Here is a 27,893-nt window from a genome sequence, read left to right as displayed (position 1 = left end):
GGAGCGGGGGAGGGCGGCGGAGGTGGGGGGCTCCTAGGTGAAGCTTGAGTCCAGGGCCTCACGCCCATAAAGGGAACCTTCTGAATGACCGGTACTCCTGAGGATAACTGAAGTCGGCACCCGTGTGGGACCTCCAGTTCCAATCCACAAAACTGTACATTCCGGGTTTTCTTTTTAGGTTCGTAGCTCCGCTCCAGCCCACAAGCTCCGCCCCTCGAAGGCGCCTGTGGTTCCAGTCCAGAGTACGCAGGCGCGCGAGGGACCCGGAGAACTGGCTCCAAGGCGGAGGGTGAGAGACGCGCGGCTGCTCTCGCCCGAGTGGTGAGGGGAAATTGGCGCTAGGACCTCGGCTTGGGCTGGAATGGCCAAATCTTTAGGTCTGGAGTGATGACCCGGAGGCGGTCACCACGGCGCTGCTAACTGTGTTCTCTTGCATAAGGTGCTATTGTTTAGGCTTAGCCACTGTACAATTACCATATTCCCCCTTGTAGTTACTGTTTTGTCGGAAGATACACTGATACGATATAAATGTCCTGTTCCTCATCAGACTTTTACGTACTAGTTTTAGCATCTACTGATTAATTTTACGTGAACCACTTATGACTGTAATGGTGTGGTATGGTGATTTTCTAGTTATTTTTCCTGTTATACTTATTAGTTGATATTCTAGTGTAAGGAAGCACTTTCTCACCCATGAATTTTATTTAACTTCTTAACATTATGGGTTCTTATTTATTCAATGAATTATCCATTTTTTTCATTTTGGTACTTAGCTTATCCAAGATTTGGCCCGTGGGAGCCCCTTCTAGCTGGATATTGTGTCCTGAGGGGTTCCTACCATATTTTACTATTTTCTTTTTCTTTTATTTATTTATTTACTTTTAAGGAATGATAAAAAAAAAAAAAAGAACAGTAGCAAAATACCAACAACATAGACAAAAACAAAACAAAGCACAAACAATAAAAATGATACAAGGTTTCAGAACAAAATGATAGGAATCAACAGTGGCTGTTGTATTATACATTGCTATCCCCAGCGAAGTTGCTCAGATTACCAGATGTAAGAATGCAAGATTGATCAAACCATTAAAGAGAATTAAAAAAAAAAAACATTAAAAACGATACAGAGCTTCACTAGACAAGATGGTAGGAATTCACCAGTGGTTGCTCTATTGCATATTGCTGTCCTCAAATTAGCTGCTCAGACCACCAGATACAAGCATGCAAAATTGGTCAAAAAAATTAGACGTTAGCTGTTCCTTTCAATAAACCACCAGACTTCAGCAATACAGTTATCCCAGCTCTCCTTCTATATACATACATATTTTCCCCTTCTTTCTTTCTTTTTCTTCTTTCCCTCATCCCAGTTGTTCCTTCCTTTGAGCAATTTCTTTCCCTTTCATACTATCTATTGTTACTATTTTCTTATGTTGTGGCATAAAATATATTTCAGGTGTCACTTTTAGTGTCCTAGCCACAGTGTGGGAAGCAAGGCAGTTACTTAAATAAGGATAGAGAAATAGGAAGAAGACATTTGGTCACATATGCAAGTCAGATGAAGGATTTTACAGTTAAGCAATAGTAAACTTTCATTTCAAAAATCAGCACTGTTTATTAACATATACAGAATATACTAAATATACAGAGTGGAGTTTGGAAGATTTAAGAGTCTTGGAAAGAGCTGGGGGTGGTGGCGCACACCTTAATCCCGGCACTCGGAAGGCGGAGGGAGAAGGATCTCTGAGATTTCGAGGCCAGTGTGGGCTACAGAGTGAGACCCTGTCTCAAAAAACAAACAAACAAAGAAAACCACAAAGAGTCTTGGAAAGGAATTTATGTAAGAAATGATGATGACTTAAGCTAAGGATAAAGAGGTACCTTAAAAGGGACACCTTTTTGACAATGAGCATATTACTGAATAGTAGATCGCTTCTCCGCCTTTTGGCTAAGAGCAAGTATAGCTGAGTAGTAGAGTGTTTAGCGTGCACATGACCCTTGTTCTATTCCTACCACCAAATAAATAAATATAAAATACTGTGTGTGATAGCATGTGCCTATATGCCCAGCTACTTTGGAGACTGAGGCAAAAAGATCACTTGAGCCATGGGGTTCTGTATCAGTTAGGACAACACAGTAAGTCGCCATCTCAAAAAAAAAATTTTTTTTAATGAGTGACATACAGAAAATATTGTCATCAGTTGACTCTGAGTGCTGGCTATGTAATGTTCATAATTTTAATGTATTTTTATATTTTAAAATAATTTTTAAAAAGTAGGTTTAGAGGCTTTTATAGGTAAATGGATGCTCAAAAGTTAAGTAAATCGGACCCACATGTGTAAACATCATATTGTCTCCCTAGTGTAAGAGCTGAAAGAGTAAATAAAACCCAAAACATACAATAGATATTATGAGAGGGAGAGAAATTGCTCAAAAAAAGGGACAAGTGGAATAAAGGAAAGGAGAACAAGAAAGAAGGAAGGGAAAAATATATATGTGTATGGATAGCTGGGATAATCATACTGCTGATGTCTAACGATTTATTGAAAGGAACAGTGAATGATTAATTTTTTGACCAATTTTGCATGCTTATATCTGGTAATCTGAACAACTAATTTGAAGACAACAATATGCAATATAACAACCCATTGGTGAAATCCTCCCATCTTCTCTAGTGAAACTCTATGTCATTTCTAGTTTTTTTATTATTTTTTATTCTCTGTAATGGTTTGATCAATCTTGCATTCTTACATCTGGTAATCTGAGCAATTTCGTTGAGGATAGTAATATGTAATATAACAGCCACTGTTAGTTCCTATCATTTTGTTTTGAAAACCTTTATCATTTTTATTGTTTGTGCTTTGTTTTGTTTTTGTCTATGTTGTTATTTTTTTATCCTTTTAAATAAAAATAAAAAGGCAGGCTTAACATTTTGCACATAAATAAATATGCCATATATTTATTTTTATAGAAGAAATAGAAGAAACTATTTCATAAAATTAAAACATTAAGTACAGATTTCAAACTATGGGTAAATAAATAAAAGGAGGATAAAATGCATATTTTCTTTGTCCATTTATCTGTTGATGGGTAAAAAAGGCTGCTTCCAGAGATTAGCTGTTGTGAGTTGTGCTGCTATAAACATGAGTATGTATATGTCATTGTAATATGATGAGTTCAAATATTTTGGGAAGATACTCAGAAGAAGTATATCTTTGTCAAATGAGATTTCTAGTCTTTGTTTTTTGAGGAATCTGCACACTGAATTCTAGAGTGATTGTACTAGTATACATTCTCATCAATAATGCAGAAAAGTTCATGCATCTCTGCAACCTCACCAGCATCTACTTGTATTTTTGAGTCCTTCCTAAGCACTATGCTTATTGGAGTAAGATGGAACTTTCAGTTTTTCCCCATTTAATGCAATGTTGGTAGTGAGTTTGTCATAAATGGCTTTTTCAATTTGAGATAAGGTCTTTTATTACCTATTTTCATCAGTTTTTCAAAATCATGAATAGATGTTACATTTGTTAAACATTTTTCTGTATCTATTGAAGTGATGATTTTTATCCTTGCTTCCACTTACATGGTTTACATTTATTGATTTGTGTATGATGAACCATACTTGCATCCCTGGGATGAAATCAACCTCATCCTGACATATGATCTTTTAAATTGTTTGACACATTTTCTTTGCAAGTATCTTATAGAGATTTTTGCATCTTTATTAAGGATTATTAAGGAAATTGGCCCTTAGTTTTCTTTTTGTGTGTGGAGTCCTTGTCTAGTTTTATTATCAGGGTAATATTAGCATCAAAGAATGAGTTCAGCAGTAACTTTTCCTTTGAATTTCATGGAAGAGTTTGAGGTGTATTAACATTGGTTCTTCCTTAAAGTGCTGGTAAATATCAGCAAGTTCAGCCCATTAGGTCCTGGGCTTTTCTTATTTTGTAGGGTTTTCACTTATTTTGGTAGGGTTTTGACTTCACTTCATTGTCTATTATTGGTCTATTCAGGGTTTTTATATCTTCTTGGTTCAGCTTTAGTAATATGTATATGTCTAGAAATTCATCCATTTTTTTCTCAATTCTCCAATTTACCGGAATATGTTTTTGAAATAGTTTCTTAGCCTCTAGATGTCAGTGTTGTTCATCATGATTTCACCTTTTAAATTTCTAATTGCAGCATTGAGTTTTTTCTTTCCTTCTTTTGGTAAATTTAGTGAAGGGTTTATCAATCTTGTTTATCCTTTTGAAGAACCAACTCTTTTATTTGTCGACCCATTGTATTTTTTTAAATCTTAATGTCATTAATCTCTACCATCACCTTTATACTTTCTTTTCTTCTACAATTTTTGAAATGTGGATTGTTCTTTTTTTTAATCTTAAGATGCGTCGTTAGTTTATTTGCTTGGGATTGCTCTACTTTTCTAACATGGGTGTTCACAGCTATAAACTTCCCTCTTCAAACTGCTTTTATTGTGTTCCATAGGTTTTGGTATGTTGTGCTGCCATTGTTATTGCCATTGTCTAAAAATTGTTAAATTTCTTCCTTGATTTTTTTCTGTGACCCATTGCTTATTCAAGAGTAAAAGATTAAATCTTCATGTGTTTGCATAGTTTCTATGTTGTCTTTTTTTGTTGATTTCTAGTTTTCATTCTACTATGATCTGATAGTGTGAGAAAGATTATTCTGACTCTTCTGTATTCATTTACCTAAAATATGGTCTATTTTGGAGCAAGTTCTGTGTACCACTGAGAAAAAATGTATATTCTCCTGTGTGATGAAACACTCTATGGACACCTGTTAAGTCCAATAGTTTAATGATGTGGTTCAATTCTGATAAATTTTTTTTGTCTAATTGACCTATTTGTGAGACTGGGATAGTTAAGTCCTTTATTATGATTGTATTGCTATCTACCTGACCTTTCAGGTCAAGTAGTATTTATTTTATGAAATTGGTGTGCTGACATCAACGAATATATATTTATAATTTTTATCTCTTTCTGTTGAACTGCTCCTTTTTTAAGTATATAGTGATTTTCTATGTCTCTTCTGATCATTTTTGGCTTAAAAGACCATTGTGTCTAAAAGTAAAATAACTACTTCTTCTTTCCTTCAAACTCCCATTGCATGGAGTGTCCTTTTCTGTCTTTTCACTTTCAGTCTATATGTTTCTTTGAAGATGAGGTGGATCTCTTATGGGCAGTCATAGTTACTTTTCTCATTGCTGAGACAAAATACCCAACACCCAAAGTTAAGGAGAAAAAGTTTGTTTGGCTCACAGTTTCTGTCGGTTTCAGTACATCATCAGCTGGGGCCAAAGCAGGGTGGCCTGGCAGGGGGGCATCACAGAGGAGAAACAGTCCAAGGCAAAGCAAGGCACGCAGAAGGCAGCCAGCAGCAAAGCAGCAAACAGCAAGCCTCAAGCAACACTAGCCCTGTTTCTGTCCCTTATATCTTATCCAGGCTACTGGCCCTTAGAACAGGTAGCACTCATACCCAGGGTGAAGCACCCTTAATCCTAACCAGAATTATGTCAAACCAATCAGTGCACTAATTTAGAAATCACACACCCTTGATTCCAGCATCACACACTCCAGATCCAACCACCTCTGAGAAGCTTCACCTATGGCCAGATAAGGTGGGACATCTAGGCATAAGCCTAGATTTTAGGGGGACATCTAGGCATAAGCCATAACAGCAAGATAGAGTTTGGGTTTATAGTTTCATCCAATCTTCTAGTTCATAGCTTTTGATAGAGCAGTTAAAACTGTTTACATTGAGAGTTTTTATTGAAAGCTATTTACTGAATCCTCTCATTGCATTATTTTTCTATTGTTGATTACTTTATTTTTCCCTTCTGTATAACTACTCTCTCAGATGTTTTTTCCCTTTTGGGATCACTGGTAATGCTGGCCCCATTTTCTCTGTCTAGGATTCCACTGCATACTTTCTGCAATGTCAGTTTGGTGGTCGTGAATTTCTCTATGTTCTCTTTGTCATGGAAAGTTTTTCTGTTGCTATCAATTTTGAAAGATATTTTGCAGCATATATCAAGCTGGGTTGACAGTTGTTTTAATGTAGGTCTTGAAAAACTTTGCTTTAAGCTCTCTTGGCTTATAATGTTTGTGTTGGGAAATCTAGTAGGCTTGTCTTTATAATTTAATTGATATTTTTCATTAATAGTTTTTAGTATTCCTTTTTGTGCTAAATTTTGACTGTGATATCTCATGGAAAAGTTCTTTTCTGGGGTTCTATATGTCTTGTTCACCTGGAAGTTGAATACTTTCCCAAGATTTGGCAAATTTTCAGCTATGATTTCAGTGAATACATTTTAAAAGCATTTTTGTGTCATCCTCTAATCTTTCCTTAACTGCTGTAATTCTGAGATGTGTGTGTGTGTGTGTGTGTGTGTGTGTGTGTGTGTGAAATCTAGCAGCTTCCAGGGTATCTTGTTGTAGGGTATCATTGAGAACATGATCTACTACATGAACCTTAGTTTTCTAGTTCTGACACTTTCTCTTAACACTGATCATTTATGCTGCTCATAATTTCAGTTGAATTTTTTAATCCTGGATTTCTGCTTTTTTTCATAATTTCTAATTCTTCACTAAAATGGTATTTCATATCTTGTATTGAATGAATCCATTAGTTTTTGGCATCTTAATTAAATTTATTGGACATTTTATGAATTATATCATATATCTGTTTATTTACATCTCATTTAAGCTCACTGAATATCTCATGGGTTTGATTTTCTTTCACCTTTGAATACTTCAAACATTTTATTTATTTAGTTATTTTAGTTCTTTGCCTGAAACTTCTACCACATCATTGCCCATGAAATCAGCTTTTTGGGAGTTAAGGGTTTGGAAAGGCATCTTGTTCCCTGTCTTCTCACGTCTCTATTGTTTTTGTGCTAAAGGTTGAAGATCAGTTAGGGTAGAAAATCTGTGTTACTGCTGTGGAGATCTCTTTAGTTAACATGTGTTTCCTTGTAATGTGACCTTGAATTTTATTATATTTTTGTATTTATGCACATCTTCTACCTTCTGACTGATTTATTTCACTTATGAGTATGGTCTCAAGTTGCATCCGTTTACCTATATAAGTCTATATAAGTCATCCATTTACCTATATAAGTCTCCAATTTATTCTTCTTTATTGCTGAGTAATACTCCATTGTATAAAAAGACCACATCATTTTTATTCATTCCTCAGTTGATGGGCATTTGGGTTGTTTCCAAGATTTAACTATTACAAATTATGTTGCTATAAACATGGGTGGACATATATCACTGTGGTATGTTGTTTTTAATTCTTCTGGGAAGATACCCAGAAGGGGAATAGCTGGGTCAAAGGGGACCTCTAATCCTAGTCTTTTGAGGAATCACCGCACTGGTTTCCACAGTGGTTGTACCAGTCTACACTCCCACTCCCACCAACAGTGGAGAAGGGTTCCTTTCCCCTTACAGCCCTGTCAGCATTTGTTATTGGTTGATTTCTTAATGACAGTCATTCTTTCTGTGGTAAGGTGAAATGTAATTGTTGTTTTAATCTTCATCTCTCATATGACCAGTGATGTTGAACTTTTTTTCATGTATTTATTTGCTGTTTAATAAGATGAGATCCCAGTTGCTGATTTTTTGTGATAGTTCCTGTGTGATAGGGATTTTATTCATAAATTCTTTGTGTGCATCAATGTTTTCAAGCTTTCTACCTACTTTCTCTTCCAGTAGATTCAGTGTTTCTGTTTTAATATTTAGATACTTGATCCATCTTAAATTTAGTTTAGTGCATGGTGATAGACATGTGTCCAGTTTTAGTCTTCGGCCATTTATTAAATGGTATTTTTCTTCCAGTGAAAATGTTTGGCACCTTTGTCAAACATAAGGTAGCTGAGTGTGTCTGGAGTTGTGTCTGCATCTTCTAATCTGTTCCACTGATTCTCAGATCTGTGTTTTTGCCAGTACAATGCTGATTTTTATCACAATAGCTTTGCAATATAAATTCAGTTCAGGGATTGTGATGCCCCCTGCCTTACCTTTGTTGCCCAGAATTGCCTTTGTTATTCTAGGTCTTTTCTGGTACCAGATGAGTTCTAGGAATGTTTTCTCTGGTTCTGTAAGGTGTACTAATGGTATTATGATCAGGATTACATTAAATCTGTACAACAGTTTTGGGAATGTGGCCATTTTCACTATGTTGGTTCTTCCTATCCATGAGCAAGGGATATCTTTCTATTTTCTAAGATCCACTTCAATCTCCTTTTTCAGGGTACTGTAGTTTTCAATGTATTTCATTGAAAACCTAGGTATTTCGTTTTTCTGTGGGGGTTTTTGGATGCTATTGTGAAAGGTATTGTTTCCCTAATTTCTCTGTCAGTGAGTTTGTTATTCACGTATAGGAAGGCTATTGTTTTTTGAATGTTGACTTTGCATCTAACTATGCTACTGAATTTGCTTTTTAAACCTAGCAGTTTTTAGTGGAGTTTTGGGGTCTTCCATGTCATCTGCAAATAATGATAATTTAATTTCTTCCTTTCCTATTCTTATTCCTTTTATTTCTCTCTCATCTAATTGCTCTGGCTAATGTTTCCAGAACTATGTTGAACAGGACTAGGGACAGTGGACATCCTTGTCTTGTTCCAGATTTTAGAGTTAAAGCTCTCAGTTTTTGTCCACTTAGTATGATGTTGGCTGTTGGTTTGTCATCAATGGCTTTTGTCAGGTTCAGGTAAAGACCACCTATTTCAATTTATGTAAGGTTTTTATCACGAATGAGTGCTGGACTTTATCAAAAGCTTTCTTACATCTATTCAGATGATCAAGTGATTTTTGTCCCTGCCTCTGCTAATATGGTGTATTACATTTATTGATTTGCATATGTTAAACCATCCCTGCATCCCTGGGATGAACCCCACTTGGTCATAGTGTATAATCTTCTTGATGATTTGCTCCATTCTCTTTGCTAGTATCTTATTGAGGATTTTTGCCTCTATGTTCATTAGGGAGACTGGCCCATAGTTCTCTTCCTTAGTTGGGTCCTTCTCCAGTTTGGGTATCAGGGTAATGCTTGCTTCCAGGAATTAATTTGGGAGTATTGCTTCCCTTTCAGTTTCATCAAAGAGTTTGAGAAGTAGTGGTGTTAGGTCTTCCCTAAATTTCTTATAGAATTGAGCAGTGAATCTGTCAGGGCCTCTGCTTTTCTTTGTTGGTAGGTTTTTTGTTGTTGTTGTTGTGGTGGTGGTTTTTTTTGGTTTTGGTTTTTCTCTGGTACCGGGAACCGAACTCAGGACCTTGCGCTTGCCAGGCAGGCGCTTTGCCGCTGAGCTAGATCCCCAGCCCCTGTTGGTAGGTTTTTAATTACATCTTCAATTTCACTGATTGATATTGGTTTATTTAGGATTTTTATTTCTTCTTGATTTAGCATTGGTAATTGATATGTATCTAGGAATCTGTCCATTTCTTCTGCATTTTCCATCCTATAAGAATACAAGTTTTCAGAGTAGGTGTGGATGATCTGGATTTCTGCAGGATTCCTTGTGATTTCACCCTTTTCATTCCTAGTTGGGTGAATTTGAGTTGCATTTGTTGATTCTTGATGTTCTTTCATGTACAGTTGAGGTCATGTTCAGAAAGTCCTTGACTATGCCTATGTCTTCAAGAGTTTTACCTATTGTACCTTCTAGCAAATTCTTTTAACATTTAGATCTTTCATCCATTTTGATTTTAGTTTAGTACATGATGAGATATGTGGGTTCAGACTCAATCTTCTCCATATCGGTAGCCAGTTTTCCCAGTACCATTTGTTAAAAGTGTTTGTTTTGGACCCTTTGTCAAAGCTCGGATAGATGAATGTGCCGGGGGTTGTTTTGCATCCTCTATTCTATTCATTGATCTACATGTCTGTTTTTATGCTGTACCATGCTTTTAAAACATTGTAGTGTTGTAATATAATTTGAAATTAAGAATTGTGTTGTCTCCTGCCTTGCTCTTGTTACTCAGGATTGGTTTTGCTAGTCTGGGTCTCTTCTAGTTCCATATGAATTTTAGGTTTTTTCTAGTACAGTGGACAATGCTATCGGTATTGTGTTAAATCTGTATCGGTTTTGGAAGTATGACCATTTGACTATATTGAGTCTGCCTATCCAAGAACAGGGGATATCTTTCCATTTTTTGATGTTCTCTTCAATTTCCTTTTTCAGAATACTGTAGTTTGCTTTTCTTGGTAGCAGTCTTTTACTTCCTTCATTCGGTTAATTGAGTGTGTCTATTGTTGCTTGAGCTGGTTCCCCTCCTATGACTTGTTTTCTTGTCCACTAGTGAATGAAAGGGTGAGAAGTCCAGATGGACTACTGAGCCTGCTTCTCATCTCCCCTGCAGGCAAAGCCCTGCTAGACTTTAGCTATACTCCTGTGGGCATGAATAGCTAGAGGTTTTTGCTTCTGTCTTATGTTCAGGTACCTTCAGTTATGTCAGAAGGGGAGTGGACATAGTGTGGTCAGTCTTCTGTAGTATCCAGTGTTCTGCCAATTCCCTAAGGAGCCTTCTTTAACACTCCCACCCTCCCTCTATGATGACCCCATCAGCTGTTTATATTTGCTATTTCTGAACTGCTCTGAGTTAGCACAGATCTGCACATTCAACCGCTTCTAGCCATGATACTTTTCTCCAGCTTTCAAACTTTTTCTCTGCTGCCCCAAGTCTTTGTACAGCCTGTGAATTCAGTGGTGTTTAGGACCTAGAGTTCAGCACCTTTTGCTGTTGGTGAATTTTTTTTAGCACAGGCACCAAGCTATGCAGTGTTTGGAGGGTGGGTAGTGAGTGAGATACACCACAGGCATAGAGTTTGCCAGTGTTTGACGACTTGCTTCTTTGCAAAAGAAGCAAAAGAAATTTACTTCTTTTCCTAAGCAGTCTTGATACTGGAATTCATCTGGTGGTCATCTCCTTCAGGTTGCCTTCCCATATCTACATTTGTTCACCCTGTTTCTGAGAACCTGCATATACTGATGCACATCTTCCAAGCATCTCATTAGACTGCTGCCTCTAGTCACTATGATAATCTCCAGCAGTTAATAGCTCCTCAGTCTTAGCTTGTCTTTCTTGATCTTTTTCTGTCACTTACCAAGAAAATATTTTCCCCAGTGAAATTATTGTTTCCATCTAGTTGTGTCCACATACTCTCTATATATGTACCTTTGCTTTGCTTCAGCACAAAATCATGTGGCTGTATGTTACATACACTGAGAACATCTATCATATCCCTTCACTTTTTAATTCATGATGTCCAGTTATTTTACTTACACAGTGACAAATTTCATTTAAATTCTTAAGGAATAACAGATTCTGGTGTCATTGTTAACTGTTTCCTTTGAACGCCTTTTCTTCTGACTCCCACACTTTTTATTGGAAGTACTAGGAATTAAACCCAGGGCCTTTTACATGTTTGGCAAGCATTCTTTCACTGAGCTATATTTGTAGTTCTTGGCTCCCACTATGGATGGAGATAGCAGTTGTCATGGTTTTGATCCAGATTTCCTGCCCAAATCTCATGTTTAGAACTTCACTGGATGAGGGCACTATGCTCATTGGTGAATTACTCCTCTAATGACTTCATAGTTAAATGTGCTGTTAGGAGGTAGGGCCTTGTTGGAAGAGGAGGGTCATTGGAGGCAGCACCTCTCTTCCTTCTCTGTTTCCTGGTCACCATGATGTGAATAGTGTTTCCCTTTGGCAAGCCTTTCCTCTGCCTGGGAGCCTGTCAACCATGTACTGAAACTTCTGAAACTGTGAACTAAAATAAACTTCTCCTCATTTAATTTGCAGGTATTGGATACTATATCTCAACAATGAAGAAAGTGACTAAGAGAACACTGAATCCCCTCCCAATTTTATCCCTCTGTAAGTTTTTATAGTTTTCTCTTTGGCTATCTCCAAATTGCCTCTTACTTTTCTAGTTCTTTTTTTTCTAGCTTTCTTAAGAGTTCTAAATGATTTTCTCTTTAAAATTAAAAAAAAAATTGTTTTTCAAATACTAGGTGCTTCTTAAAAGCTGGGGTCAGTTCTTCAGTTTTGAATCTCTAAATACTGACTCTGAAATTTTCACCATTTCTTATCCTTCTGCAGTCCCGATTCCATGTTAGATTTCGTTACTGTATACCCTTGTGCTTATAATTTCTCTTCACTACTTCCTCTCATTTGCTTCTCAAAAATAATTGTAATGTGTGCCCTATATTCTAGTAGGTTAACTTATTAACTATTTCTCTTTTGCTTTCAACATGTCTAGTCAGTTCCTCCTTTGTTACTTTAAATACACAAAATATACTTGTGACAGGTAAGGCACTGCATCAATTGATTAAATTTGGGATCTTCCCCAGGGATTGGTGGAACATAGTTCTGGGTGTGTGTTGGTGGGTGATGGAGGCATGGCCTCAAGTCTGTGTCTGGTCTCTGGCTCTTTCCTCTCTGGCATTGTTTTCTTGCTCTACTTCCTGGCTGCCAAGAATGAAGCATTGCTCCAACACACCCTCCCACCACACTTCTGCCTTGGAATCAGCTGACCATGGACTGAATCCCCTTAAAATGTGAGCCAAATTAAACCTCTCCTTGAAGTTGTGAGTGTTGGGTGTTGTGTTCAGCAACAGGATAGCTAACTAATGCAGAAAACTGAGTACAGGGTTGTTGCAGTGACTGTACCTGAACATATAATTTAAAAGTCTTTGGAATTTGTTTGAGGGAGGAGTTTGAAAACATTTGGTGATATGGGCTAGAGAAGTCCTAGCATGTTGTAAACAAAACTTGGTGGGTGTAAACAAAACTCTGGTAAGGTGAGAAGACCAGCATTCTGGCAGAAATGTGGACAGAAAAGTCTGGGCTCAGGAGTTCTCAGTTGGGTGCAAGGACTTCATTGACTGTTGCACGAGAGGCCACATATATTATACCCTAGCAGAAAATTTATCTTTTTTTTTTCCATGTCCTGAGACTATAGGAGGCTGAGATTAATCGATCTAGTGCATGAAATTTCAAAACAGCACAGCATTCAGGCTGTGCCATGGGTACCAAGGCTGCATTTAACCAGATTTATAGTGAGAATCAGGGACAAATGGCAGAGCAGAAAAATTTGAAAACCTTAAATGTTCACCCAGAAGGAAACCACATGTAAAGCTGGGGCCAAAAGTAGTGTGGCTGCTGAAGAGATTAGCACCACTAAAAAGAAACCAAGTACTTTGCCCATGGACAAGAAGAAAGATACCTTGAGGGAACCTTAGAAATCAGTAAGACTCCACCCATTGTAGGCTCTAAGGTTCAAAAATGTCTACTTTTCATTTGAGAAGAAACCCCCCCAGGGCTCTTGTTCAAGAAGGGCCTATTTTTAATTAGATTACTAGTATTTATTTCACTGTGCGCAGCCATCCAGGCACTCAGAGGCTGCTTAAACCATAGCCCAAGGGAGCCTGGCTCCTGCTCCCATTGACAACAGACCTTGATCTCATCTGCATGATGCTGGTTTTACTGGCATGCAGAATGTAAGAGTTGTAGGGTCAGGGGAACCAATTTCAAATAAAGATCTTGGAAATCAGGCAAGTAACCCCCTGTGAGAATAAATCAAAGGTGTAGTTGAGACATGGTAAACTGGAGATGCTAAACATGAAATATCTGCTGAGGAAAACTGCTGCCTGCATGGAGCTTGCATCTCATCACCACATGCCCTCAATGCTGGACATGGAGCTACAGGATTTGTTTGCTCTACTGGGTTACTGTCTTGCTTTGGCCCAATTCTTTCTTATCCCTCTAATGGAATGGAATGGAAATGTTTACCCTGTGCCATTGTACTTTAGCATTATAAAACTTTTTTTTTTTTTTTTTTTTTTTTTACAAAAGTTACAACTAAGTGATTGCCTTGAGTCTCAGAAGAGACTTGGGACTTGAGCTTCTGAAAAATGCTGTAACTGCTGCAACTTTTGGGAAAGGATTGTTGCACTTTCAGTTGTGTATTGGGTAATTCCATTGTGTTAGGTGGAATTATGGACTTGCTATTGTCTATATTTGGAGATTTAGTTAAGGAGATGTGTTTGGATTACAAATTGACAAGGAGTGAGAGATGGCAGTTAGGGTTAAGGTGTCAACTGGCTTTGGGACTGCCCAGCATATTGGAGAAGTGTACTTCTGTGTGTATCTAGATGGGTCATGAAAATGTGATCTTGGGTATAAGTCAGGTCCCTGACCCCTTCCTCTTGGCACTTTTCCCCTGCTTTTTCTGGCCACCATAAACTGAGCAGATTTGCCCTATCAAACACATCCATCATGATGTTTCTGCATTGGAATCAGCTGACCATGACTGAATCCACTGAAAACATGAGCCTTTAAATCTTTCCTTCTTAAAGCTGTGAGTGTTGGATAAAATGTCCAGCAATGGGAAAGTTAACCCAAGGCCCTTTCTAGCCTTTAAATTTTGTAATAGTTCCCATTCTCTGCCAAAAGTAAAATCTCTTTTAATATCTTTTTAACATACAACTATTATTATTTTTGTTTTTTTTAGATAAGATCTATGTAATTCAGGCTGGCCTCAAATTCTGGGCAATCCTCCTGCCTCAGCCTCCCAAGTGCTGGGGTAACAGGTATATGCTACCATGCCTGGCTAACTAGTTATTTTTATATCCATCCTGAATCATCACTTATTATGTATATTTATTGTAGTATATTCAAATTAAACGCCCTACTTTTATACTTTGTGTGTGTGTGCATATGTGTATGCATGCATTTGTGTATGTGGTACTAAGCATTCAATCTAGGGTGTGGGACTGAGCTATATCATTTTATTTCACACTGACATAGGGTCTTTACAAGTTGCTCAGGCTGGACTTGAGATTGTGATACTCCTGCCTCAGCCTTCCAGAGTGCTGGTATTACAGGTGTTGGCTACCACACCCAGCTACTTTTATACTTTTAGAAGCTGTGTGTGTGCTGTTTTTTGTTTGTTTGATTTTGAGACAGGGTCTCACTATGTAGGTCAGGCTGGATTTGAACTATGTAGCCCAGGCTGGCCTCAAATTCAGCAATCCTTCTGCCTCAGCCTCCCAAGTACTGGGATTACAGGCATGAGCCACCTCGCATAGCCATGAAGCTGGCTGTGTTTTGACAAAAGGACATGGATATATACTATGTCCATAATCGCAAATTCTCATATTGCTTTTAGGAAAATGTTAATGAAACAAGAATAGTCTGAAAAAATATTTCCTCTTTATTATGATAACTTATTTAATGACTAAAGCCACTTCCTTGTAATTATCATTAGGAAGATTTCAAAACTATGGCATAGAGAATTTGAACCAACAGTCCAGGCCTCCAAATTGGGCAAATATGTGAGGACTCAGGGCTGGGTTCAATTAAACGCCAGAGTTCAGGCTCCCAGTTTTCCTGGTTACCAAAACATACCTAGAGGTTTGAGAGCCACTTGAGGATTAGTCAACAGAATGTACTGATGGGCTGCACAGGGATGAAGGAAAATGATATCATTTCATCCAGGGCTATCACAGGATAATAATGAATCTGAACAGAAGGCCATGAATTCAGTTTTGAAACTGGACATTATGTGAGATATAACAAATGTACAAATGCCCACATGGACCTCCTATAAATGTTCAAAGATCTCTGTGTCCAGAACAGTGGGTATAATAATTCATTGTTAAACTGGACTTGGTAGTACAGGCCTGTATTCCTAGCATTCCAGGAAGCTGAGGCAGGAGGAGGATTGCAAGTTTGAGTCCAGCCTGAGCAACTCAGCAGTTTAGCAAGATCTTGTCTCAAAATAAAAAGGGCTGGGGATGTAGTTCAGTGAGAAGAACCTGGTTTAAATCCTTGGTACTTCAAAAAAAGTGGATGAATCTTAGAGAAATGTTTCTATAGACTTGAACTGGCAGCCTCTCTACCCAGTGTTAAGCAAGAGCTATCCCACAAAGAATGGAGAATGCCAACAGTAGCTGCTCTTATTACTCAGCAGAGACCATTTTCTGCACACTGCTATCTATCATTAGGATCTGCCGGCTACACAGATGTAAGATATTCCCAAAAGTTGACATTGATAGGCCCTTTTGAGAAATGACTGACCAGATGATGCAACCACATTCTTTAATAAAGCAAATGTTTTCTTTTTTTAAAAAATCAAATGTCTACCATGACATATAACATAAGAGGAGGATAAAATGTGGCTTGGAATAAAAACATTTCTAATATTGTAACAGAAAGAAATACAACTTAACAGGAGTAATATGGGGACAATAGAAGATAGCCAGAAGTATAGTTGTCAGATTTAGTGAATAAATATATAAGATACCCAATGAACTTGCTATGTCAAGTAAACAATTATTTAGTAGATGTATGCACCTACTAATGGCCACTTAGCCCATTTGCTTAGGTTGGTTTGCTCACCACTGACCAAAACAAAGACAAACAATTATTTCAGTGAAAAGGAAAAAGGCTTTATTCAAAGTTAGCTCTAGGAGATGGAACAGCCACATCACCCAACTCATCATCTCACTGGGTACAGGACAAAACAGTGGGGGGAGGGGAATACAATTAGGTAAAAGACATGTCCAGGCTTCTTTTCATCCCTCCTTGGCCCCAACCTCCCCATCCCTTCCCTGTGGAAATGAAACTAGACTTTGACCTCCGGGGGCCAGCATCTGTATAGTCTGTACATCTGTCTGGGCTGAGAAGATGTAGGGGTGGCACTTTATGCTCTAGGCCTGAAAAAGTTTGGAGAAGCTGCTTGTCTCTAAAGGAAAACAGAATCGAACTTTATAAAGTTTCATTTTGCCATGCAGGTTATAATCCCCCCTTGCATTAGTCTGGCCCTTAATCTTGGGTAATGTGAGGTGCCACCTGGTTGGCTTTCTAATGTTAAACTGGCAAGTAGAGTCCATCAAAGTTACCTGGAGCACAAGCAAAGGGAAGTTGGATGCTGGAGCCTGAAAAAGTACACTAAAGATTGTGTAGTCAAATACAAAGAGCCAAAGTCAGGAGACACCAGATGGAAGGGCTTTTCAGTTGGAGGTGAACATGCATAAGAAGCCTCTTTCATAACCTCTGTAACTCTTATTGAGGGTAGAGTTGAGACACAAGCGACTCTGATGTGTACAACTTTCCCCCCTTGTCTCTGAATGCATTTTCTTCTTTTCTGACAACATTGCCAATTAGCAGTCTGTGTACTTGTTCCTCAGTGCTGAAGTAGCTTTCCCTGGGGATAGTCAGTCAGAACATGAGGGGATGTGACAGAATCAGTATCCTAAAACCCTTCTTGCCAAATTTGAGCAATATCAGAGATTCAGAAAGAGTGGGTCTTAGGCTAAGTTTATCTACAGTCCATTGCCAAGTCTAATCCCATCTCTATAGTCAGCACCCTAAAGTATTAGGGCTTTGACAAACAACAGTGACAAAGTTTCCAACCAGATGTAAAACAAGCTATTAAGGGCAAAACGCATCCAGTCTATACAGAAGATGTAAACTAAGAAACATAGAGGTCAAGTCAACTACAAAAAGCCCATTTATCTGTGAACAAGGTTAAAAAGGTGCATTAAGCACCTTTCTCCTTGCTATAAATCAATGTGAATTACCACTTGGGGAGAAAACATCATTTACTCATGCCAAAACCAAGAATTACAGTTTAGCAATTAGGCTGCATTTTTAGAATCCCTTAGGTACATACAACCAAACTGAAAAAATGTAAATATAGTATATAAGAATTACTGTACATTTTACCAAGTAAGTATACATTTTTATAACAAAGCAAGTCTGTCTAGAAGAACATGGCTCTTTATCTGTGAAAATGATAAGCAATACACAAGGTAGCAACTTCCCAAAACAATTTAGTTACTTTTACAGCATGTTAATAATAATGATCATGTTATACCAGGACAATTAGACCTTGTGGTTACACTTTTCACTGTCATTCCTTCCATTCCATTTTCATAAAGGGATGTGGACGTTGGCATTTCCAACGTAGCTGCTTCCTTCGGAGTAAGGGATGAAGCCTGGGGAATTTTGGAATGGAAGGTTTTGACTTGCTGAGATATGTAGCTCTTTGCCCTCCTTTTTGAGGGAAGAGTAACTGCACACTTACAGTCTAGAGGCCTACATGTATATTTGTTATATACACAATATATTGCACTTAAACCACAAGTAGATTTGTATTATTAGGGGGATCTGCAATGATTTTAAGATTTCATCAAAGACTAATTAATCTTAGGTACTACCTGAGGAACTTCAAGAAAAGGCTGAGACTTTTAACATAATATGTAATGCTTGGTTGCTTGAGGATCTTGTCCTCAGTATCCTCTGGAGAGATCCAACAAGGGATACATTACAGAACTTTTCCAATTCTACGCCCTGTGAGGCATGGGTGTGTAAACTGTAGCCAAAGTTTCAATTACTCTTTCTAAAGCATTACCCAGCCAATCGGGTGTCACAGAGAAAAAGATTAACAGTTGGCACACTAAGACTGAAGCTTCATAATTACTTATCTCAGTTATTTTTGCTTTGAAATAAATACCTACAGTTCTCTCCTGGTATATAGGACCAAGTGAGATCTAAAGAGACAAGAGGTATCTTCCTCTGGAGAAGCTTGCTTCATTCAATAGTGATGGATCCAAGGCTTTATTTATCCCTGCAAGTTTTAATGAGGTTCCCTGTCAGCAGCACATCATATGGGCCTTTCCACTTTTTAACCAGCTGATCATTAGGGCTTTGGGTTTTCCAGGTTTTCAGCAAAACCTTATCTCCAGGTGGACTGGTTCATTGGTTGAATGTACAACCTGGAGATAGCAAACTGAGGCAAAGCAGTGAATATGTGATTCAGAGTTGTGCATACCATTTAACTTCACTTTCTAATACAGAGGGTGGAGTACCTAACATAGGGGCTAGAAAGGGTCTCCCACACAAAATTTCAAAGGGACCTAAGCCCACTTCAGGGTGTTACCCTAATTTGGAGCAGGGCAATAGGCAAGCCTTTGTCCCTCTTTACGTGAGTTTCTAGACAAAGCTTAGCCAGTGGGTTTCTTTTTTTTTTTTTTAAAGTATTATTCATCTTTCTCTCTTTCCCATGGGCTGTAACCTCCACGATGAATGCAGTTTCTAAGTTATATGTAAAATCTTGCTCATCTTTTGAGTGGTTTTGGAAACCAACGGTGGCCCACTGTCACTTTAAGTAGAGTTTAGAAGTCTAAGATTATAAATAATTTAAGGAGAAAGTTAATTTTGTTGCTTTCTCATTCTAGTAGTGTATGCCTCTACTCAACCAAAGAAAGTGTTCACAAATACTAGTAATTTTAAATTACCTGTTAGTTTAGGAATCTGAGTGAAGTCTATTTGCCAGTCTTGAAGGGGGCATATTCCTTTATACTGTACCCCCCTAAGGTGAATTCCATCCAGTTTCAGGATTATTCTTGACACACAGATGGCATCCTTGTGAAATCCTTTGAATAGTCTGTTATAAGGTATGGCCATGTTAAGCAAGGCCATATTGAATCTGATAGTGATTCCCTTCATGTAGATCCTTTAAATTGGACATATCAGGCATTCAAGGAGTAAGATTATTTTGTGATCATTAACTTTCTATTGTGAGTTAGATACTACACCTGACCTTTGTCAAAAGGCCAAGAAGCAATTCCACAGTTAAGAGTCCATATTAGTGCAACCTGAGTCCTGAGCTCCTCATCCCATTCTTTAAAATGCAGTTTGAACAGAGAGGTCCAAGTGTAGTATCAAAGTCCCAATGAACTGTTCCACTGTAGCAGCTCATTTTGCAGCTCAGTAAGCCTTCTGGTGTCCTGGGTAGTGAATCATAACCACTTGGCATTGGTAAAGCAACTGCCTTGAGCAGAGACAATATTTCCATTGGATATTTGATGTCCTTACCTTGAATAACCCATTTTCCTTCAAAATAGCATTATGCGCACACACACAATTAGAGGAGGACACTTGGAATCAGTATATGTTTACTTATTTTCCTTGTGACATCTGTAAAGCCCTGGTGAGTGCAATTAATTTGGCCTTTTGTCCAGCATCATAACAGTATACCTATCTCAGTGTCTTTTTTTTTTCCATGAAGCTACTTTCACCAGTGAAGAGTTCCCAATTATAAGGTGCCATCAGTTGACCTGACAACTCTGGCTGGCTAGAATAAACTGCCAAGAATTTCAAATCAATTATATTGCAAATCAGAGCCAATTTCTATGGTTGGGAACAAGGTGGATTTAGGGCTGTCATACTTTGCAAGAGAACACTGAAGTATCCAACAGAATAGCCAAATATTTGTTGATGTATCTCATCATCAACCAATATAATTCTTCTTGCTGTAATAAAGCCAAAACTTATTGAGGCACAAAACTGCAAAAGACTGTCCCAAGGTGAACTTCTCTCTTTCTTCTAATATATCATAGGGGGCCACAACACCTTCAAGGCAGGGTTATCATACTCTGGGCTGCTGTTCCAAATGTTTGAAGAAATACATTATAAGTTGGGAAGATTCCCCAAGTAGTTGAAGAACTACCTCTAATCCCACGCCTTGCTTCTCACGGATATACAACTTACAGAGCTTCTGAGGTTTAGGCAACCCCAATGTTCAGGTTAATTTTCTTTAATACTGTCAAATACTTGTTAGCATTCAGCAGTCCAATATGAGGGCTCTGAATCCAGCCCTTTCAGAACATCATGAAGGAGTTTAATAAGACCAAAACTAGGAACACAAATTAAGCAGAAACTGCCATCCCTAGAAATCTTCACAGCTGCTTCCTATTTACAGGAACTTTGATATTGGCAATTGCTTGCAAATGGGTACTGCACTCCATTTTCCCTGTTTTAATTGGAACCTGAGGTAATTTACTTTCTGCTTGCAAATCTGAGCCTTTCTGGAGAACAGTTTATATCCACAGTGTGCCAGGTTATTAAGCACCAAGATTGTGTTCAACATTTTTCATGGTCATGACTTGCTGTTTAGCACAACATCCACATATTGCAGAAAGACTTCCTTTCCTTTAATTGCAGAGTTCTTAAGTCTTTGGCTAAAATCTTGCCAAAAATGGTGGGGGAAATTCTTAAAGCCGCGACGCAGTATAGTCCACCAGTATCGGAAGGTGGCCTTTGATACAGAATCCTGCCATTCAAAGGCAAATAGCAACTGACTGGGCTTTGTCTTCAAGTGCAATGCAGAAAGCATCTTTAAGGTCTAATACTGAAAAACATCCATAGTCCCCATGTATGACAGATAACAAAGTGTAAGGATTTGGTTCTGTAGGATGAACTTCCTGTTCAATTTCTGATTTTTTTTGTTTTGTTTTTTGGTTTTTTTTTGGTTTTTTTTGGTTTTTTTTTGTTTTTTTTTGTTTTTCCGGTACCGGGAATCGAAATCACAACGTTGCGCTTGCCAGACAGGCGCTGTGCCGCTGAGCTAAATCCCCAGCCCCTCAATTTCATTAATAACTCTCAAATCCTGAACAAACATATACTCATTTGTATGAGGTTTTTTCACTGGCAGAATCGCAATATTGAGGGCAACCTACAAGGACACATTAATCCATATTTAAGAAATGTTTGCAACTTCAGCAAAACCTTTTGCAAAACCTGTTTCTGCAGGAGATACTGTTTCTTCTCAGGTACAATAATTCCTTCTTTAATTCAACTTTTATTGGTAGTGCATTCAGCACTTGACCTGGAGTCCCATGTGCCCATATTATTTACTTTCTTGTAGACATCAAGGAAAGAGTTCTATTGTCTCCTGAGAGTGCGTGGGAACCATTTGTAACTTGATGGCTTGCTCTGGTGGGATCTGCAAGTGAAGCTTATTTCTTTTCAGAAAGGTTTTTGAGTATTTAATTTGTACAATAAATATTCTCCTAATACTGGGCACTCTGGCACATTGAGAAGACTTTTAAGTCTCCTACTTGACACTCCATAGGTTGAAGAAAGGGTTTCTGCTGCATTTCCTCCATCACTCCTGTAATATAAAATCCTTTTTGCTACTTTGCCATTTTAGTGTTAAGAACAGAATAACTAGTATCTGCATCTGATAAAAAGTTCATCATCTGATTCCTGTCAGTTGCACCTAAGGCTCTTGAAGAGAAATCACAATTGTCTCTAAAAGATAGAAAAGAGCCTCTGAGCTTCTTCAGGCATCATCTGAATCACAATATTGTTCCATCATGTCTGCATGCTTTCTTTTCTCCTTTCCCACACTCTTTCATTTCAGACATACATCCTTCTAGTGCTCTTCCTCCTTGCCATATGCAGTAGTCCCTCTCTAGGGACTCTTTTCTGTGTTACTAAGCTGTCTTTCTCCTTTTTCATGTTCTGCCCCCTGCTGAGGCTATGAAGATTACAGTGCATCTCGTTTCCTTTGCATTATACATTTTAAAGGCAGTACCTACCAATTGAAATCAATTCATTTCTAATCCCGTCTGCTTTTTGAAGATTTCTATTAATACCAAGGGCATTTTGCTCTACTAAGGTAATTTATCCTTATAGTCTCTGTATACTCTCTGTAAGTAATTTATTCTTATATTCTCTGTAGCTTCTGGATCATCTGTATCCTTCTTATATGTCTGGTAAATCTTTTGTAAAAATTCAAAGGGATCTGCATCTGCCTTCTGTTAAAGATTATATATTGTGTTTCAACTTCTCAGGTTAGGTACCACTTTCCCGGGTCCTGAGAGAATGCACTGCTTGTAATTACCTAAGAGTTATTTCCCAATTGTTTGGCTCCCAATAAGGTTCTACTAATGGAATAGTATAGGATTGGGGTTCACTGTAGGATTTTCTTTGTGGAGGCACTATCACTAGCCTTTTTGTCTTTTGCACTTAGAATATGCAGAAGAGCTTGAATACCTGCCCAGGTGAGGTGGTAAGTGACAAATCAGTCATTCTCAAGGGATCATTTCTGTGTGATGCATTAGAGTTCTAGTTTAACAAGTCAAGTCAGAGCTCAAGGATGGACTATAAATGCAGAAATAGCCTCCTAGCTAGCTAATCCTGATACAAATCTGACAAGATATTGCCTTAGAGGATACTGTCCTGCCCCAAAATGGGAAGCTCCCTGGCCAAACTGTGTGCACTGCCAAATTGAGTGCACTTGCTGGCTCTTAAAGGGGGAGACTGTTTCTGCCTCACATTCACATGGTAAAGGACCTGCAACTCCAGTGGTCCCCTCATTGTCCACAGGACCAAGGGTGTGATGCCTCTATAACCATTAGAGTGGGTTTAGAGCATTTAAAAAGTTAATATCCTCATTTTTCTTTTCATCACAAGTTTGCCATTTAAGAAGGAAGTAAAGCCTTCCCTTCTCTCGACCTATTAATTTAGGTCCCTCCTCCTTTCCAGAATCCTCATTATGCAATACCAAGAAGACCTGAATGATCATTCCATTTATCTGATTGTTGACAAAACTATTCCAATTACAAAATGGTATGATAGTTTGAAGAACCATTAGGTAGCTACCTTTCACCAGAGTCTAACTCATACATAGACCATGCAGTGCTAGAATAGTATATACCAGCTCTTTTTTGTCATAGTATCTTGGATGTAGTCTGTCCAGTTATTCAATATGCAGCCCAGAGAGCGTCTAGAGGATAGATACCAAAACCCAGGTGCCCATTCTAGAAATAAAAGGGGTTATAAAAAGATAAAAGACACCAAAGCAAGCCAAATGAACAGTCCAAGCCAACAAGTACCTGCAATGTTTTCTACCTCTGAATCTCTACTAACATTCATCATACCCTCCCCCCAAAAACTGTAGGTCCAAATGGCCCCAAATGGTGAAGATGTGTTCATTTCCAATGAGCACTGCTGAATGACTCAGAGACTATATAATGGCTATTCCACTACCCTGATCCTAGATCCTAGGAGTACTTTTTCTGGCAGAAAACCAGGTGGAACCCACCAGCCACCCCCCAACACACAAAAAGGCTTTTCCTCCACCAACAAAAACATTTATAGGTAGCTGATGCCACAAATGGAAAAGAAAGGAGAATTCCTAGGGTGCAAAACTGTCCCTGGCAGCTGCTAGAATATCCCTGGAGATCCAACAGTAGGTTCAGCTAATGTCAAGCAGTTAATCCTTTTTTCCAAGCACCTGTCACCCCACAAGTAATAACCAGGAGACCCATGCTGCTCAGGAGCTGGGACTTGCTTCCCAGTTGGCTTCACCAAAACTGTTATCAGCACTTAATCCATACACTCAAGTTCATATTCTCACCACCAACCAAATCAAAGAAAGCAAACTGTTTTGGTAAAAAGGGAAAAGGCTTTATTCAAAGCCACTTGAAGAAGTTTGAGGGGTCTCATCAGCCAGTTCACTATCTCCCTGGGTACAGGTATTCACAAGTCTATTATAGCAAGGAACAGTGTGTGTGTGCATGTGTGTGTGAATGAGGCTACAATGAGACAACAGATATGTCCAGGCTTGTTTTTTCCCTCCTGGACCCTCAACTGACCATCCTTCCCTGTGGAAATGAAACTGAACTTTGACCTAGTCCCAACATCTGAACGTTCTGTCCATTCACATGGGCTAGAGGGTGAAAGTTTATGCCCTGGGTAGGCCTAAGGAAATATGGAGAAGCCACTTATCATTAAAGGAAAGAAATTTAACTTTCAAAGTCCTGTCTTGCTAGTTACTACATTTGAGATGTGCCTATATAAACTTTGTATCTGAAATTCAAATTTAAGTGGCTGGTCTGTACTTTTATCTATAATGATGTGCAGAAAAAAAAAAAAATCCTGAGAGAGATGTCCTGGATGGCAGTGAAGTAGACAGAAAAGGTTTTATTTCACACCCACTTTCTATTGCTGTATATCATCTGACTGGGGTCTAAATGCATTTCAATACATTTGGTGCCACAATAGTGCTGACATGTCAGCTTCGTAATACTCACGCTGAAGAATCAGGAATGAGGATAAGAAATTCCCCCTCATTTATTAGTGTAATTTACAAGGCAACATAATACAAAATGCATTACCTCTTGAAGTCCTTACTGCAATTTGCCATGATTTCATTAGGAAATAATTCTGAGTGCTTCTTAAATAGAGAATGGAGGCACCAAGGACATTGGCTGGTAATGGAGGATAGTGCTAGTACAGGTACAATTTGGATGGAGAGTCTGAGAGCTATTACTGAACCCAAGAGTGTGGTAATGCCAAAGACTTTACAGGATTATTTTAGCTCCCAGCAAAGAAAATCTAACTTCAGGATCAACAGAGAATTCTTATTTAGAAAACAAAATGTGTATCTACAGAAAACACTAGGAACAAAGAAGTATCACTGTATTATCAAATTACTTAAAGAGTAACTTTATAATATATATAAAAATAACCTGAAAGATGCATAGATAACAGCAATATTTATTACTAATTCATAATATGAATTTTAAGTACCTACTTTTATTTACTGCAAAATATACTTGTCTTTCAGACACAAGCAAACAATTCATTTTAGGAACTCAGTTTAGTAACATTTTTTTTTTGTCTTTTCTTCTGGTACCAGGAATTGAACTCACAACCTTGCACTTGCCAGGCAGGTGCTTTACCGCTGAGCTAAATCCCCAGCCCCTCAGTTTAGTAACATAACCAACCTTCACTGCTATCTTCCTGTTACCTTCTCATCCTACACAAGAAGGAAATACAGATATCTGACATCAGTTGCAACAGCCATTCTCTATGCACATACCTGATCTTCAATCTCCACAATACTACTCCTTTATAAAGAACCTAGGAATTTAATGTGAATCAGTGGCTTCTTACCCTTACTCATTCTGAATCTACCATGGCTGGATGCAGACACCAGGTATTTTCTCAATCTCAATCTCTCTCTCTCTGTCTGTCTTGTACTGGGAATTGAACGCAGGGCATTCACAATGAGCTACATCACCAGTTCTTTCATTATTTTAATTTGGAGACAGGGTCTTGCTAAGTCACTTACTTTCCCCAACTGGTCTCAAATTTGCAATCCTCCTGCCTCTGCCTCTTGAAGTGCTGGGATTACACATGTGTACCACTATGCTTAGCTTTTCAGGATACAGTTTCTCATCTAGCATAAGTCTAGGATGAAAAATCTGTGTCTTCCATATTGGGCTACACTTAGGGTCTGTGTTATCAGGTCTTTCTCTTCCATGAATATGTTCTTTTTTTTTTTTTTTTCTCTTTCATGAATATGTTCTATGATTAGTGAAGCAGATGACAAGGAATATTTTACCCTTGGGAGATTCAAGCAGTGTGGATGAAATTAGATTTTCTGGGCTGGGGACATAGCTCAGCAGCACAAGTGCCTGCCTGACAAGTGCAAGGTCTTGAGTTCAATTCCCGATACCAAAAATAAAAAAAAAGAAATTATATTTTCTTGAAGCTGTGAAATTTGACATGTTTTTAAATTTGAATTTGGGCAACAAACCAGAGTTCTTAGAAATACTGACTTGTTGCCAAGAGGAATTGGGAATTTTCATGTCATATTATAGTTGTACCAGACTTTGTATCACATACTTGTCATTCTTTTGACATTTGATAGTAGCACTGCCATTTTCCCCTATATGTTGATAAAGTATATAAAATGCTAGGTCTCATCAAAACATTAAACAAATCTTAGCAAATATATTTAAATATAAATGAGAATGGGAAAAAAAGAAGCTATAGCATGTACAGGTACAAATTCCCTACAATGAATGTAATCATTATGTATGTCTTAACATGTACCAATAAAATCTTTAAAATGCAAAATAATATATATGTATTGTTGAATTGGTAGTCCTTTGGGTGTTAATGTCTCATTTTAAAACATTCCTTAAAAATCTTATGGGCTTCACCAGAGTGCAAAAAGAATTAATGGTGCAAATAAAGTGAGATAGTACATGCATGAACAAATTCCATAATGAATAAGTTGTGTTCAGCCTTATACTTTTTACATTACATCCTTGAGAACTACAAAAATGTCTACATGACAGAGTGAATAGTAATTTACATATATTATTTATACATATCTAATGAGAATATATACTGGTAAAGTATGCTATGAATTTGAGGGGTATGTTAATTAGGAAGTTATTTTGAATGGTAGACTGCATGACAGTCTGAGGTTTTTCTTTTTTATGGATATAATTTAATTAATCTGCTTTATCAAAGAGTTTAATAAAACATGTTGATTTAGGAGACAATCCTCAGGTAAATCTATTGAGACATATGATACGCATTCACCAGCCAGTCATGCTTATTGAGTTATCTCTGCATTTTGATGAACATATACTGGCACATGCAAGGTGTGACCAAGGGTTACTCATTTTGGAGTAAAAAGTTCTTTGTTTAAAATGTAATGTCATTTTAGAATAACAATTTGAAACATAACAGTTATCAAGCATAATAATATTAAGTGCCTAACACACTAACTTGTGAACTTTCTCTTCTTCAGTGGTGCTGACTGCTGCTGTCAGGATCCTGTAAAAGCAGACAATGGGAAGACATCTATAGGAAGCATAACGTAGTTTTGAGTTTACAGGAATTATAGTGAACAGTTAAATTTTTAGTATCCTTAGACTGAAGACCAATTCTGAAAATGCTACTACACAAAAGTAAATATTGTATGGATTTTCAAAGTACATAAATAGTTCTCATGATCCTGTTCTATTGGGAGAGCAATACTGATTATTTAAAGTTTTGTCTACAACTGTTATAAGCTGAGGCATGGTTGGGTGGTCAAATTCTGCTTAGTCCACAAATAAGTTCTCTAAGGTCTCATAGCTACCGACTGGCAGTGTCCAAATCAAATTAAGATTCTCTTCTTTAGCTTGGTGTGGTAGTGCACACCTATAATCCCAGCACCTGGGAGGGTGAAACGGGAGAATCACTGTGAATTTGAGACCA

The 27,893-nt window shown here is 37.9% G+C and overlaps 1 protein-coding gene and 1 long non-coding RNA gene across 2 annotated transcripts in view; one reads left to right on the top strand and one right to left on the bottom strand.

Moving 5' to 3' along the window:
• The window catches only part of LOC102027163 (zinc finger protein 850-like), a 124,580-nt gene that overhangs the window by 68,780 nt on the left and 27,907 nt on the right, over window positions 1-27,893 (bottom strand).
• Window positions 188-27,893, top strand: LOC106150212. Its single transcript, XR_001236880.1, has 3 exons — window positions 188-289; window positions 11,832-11,906; window positions 27,442-27,893. It is a non-coding gene; the product is annotated as an uncharacterized LOC106150212 (long non-coding RNA).

Source organism: Chinchilla lanigera, unplaced genomic scaffold, assembly GCF_000276665.1.
Source record: "Chinchilla lanigera isolate Chin_1 unplaced genomic scaffold, ChiLan1.0 scaffold00067, whole genome shotgun sequence".
In the NCBI taxonomy this organism is placed as follows: domain Eukaryota; kingdom Metazoa; phylum Chordata; class Mammalia; order Rodentia; family Chinchillidae; genus Chinchilla; species Chinchilla lanigera.
Note: the sequence above shows the minus strand (reverse complement) of the source record. Positions and strands in the feature narration are given on the sequence as shown.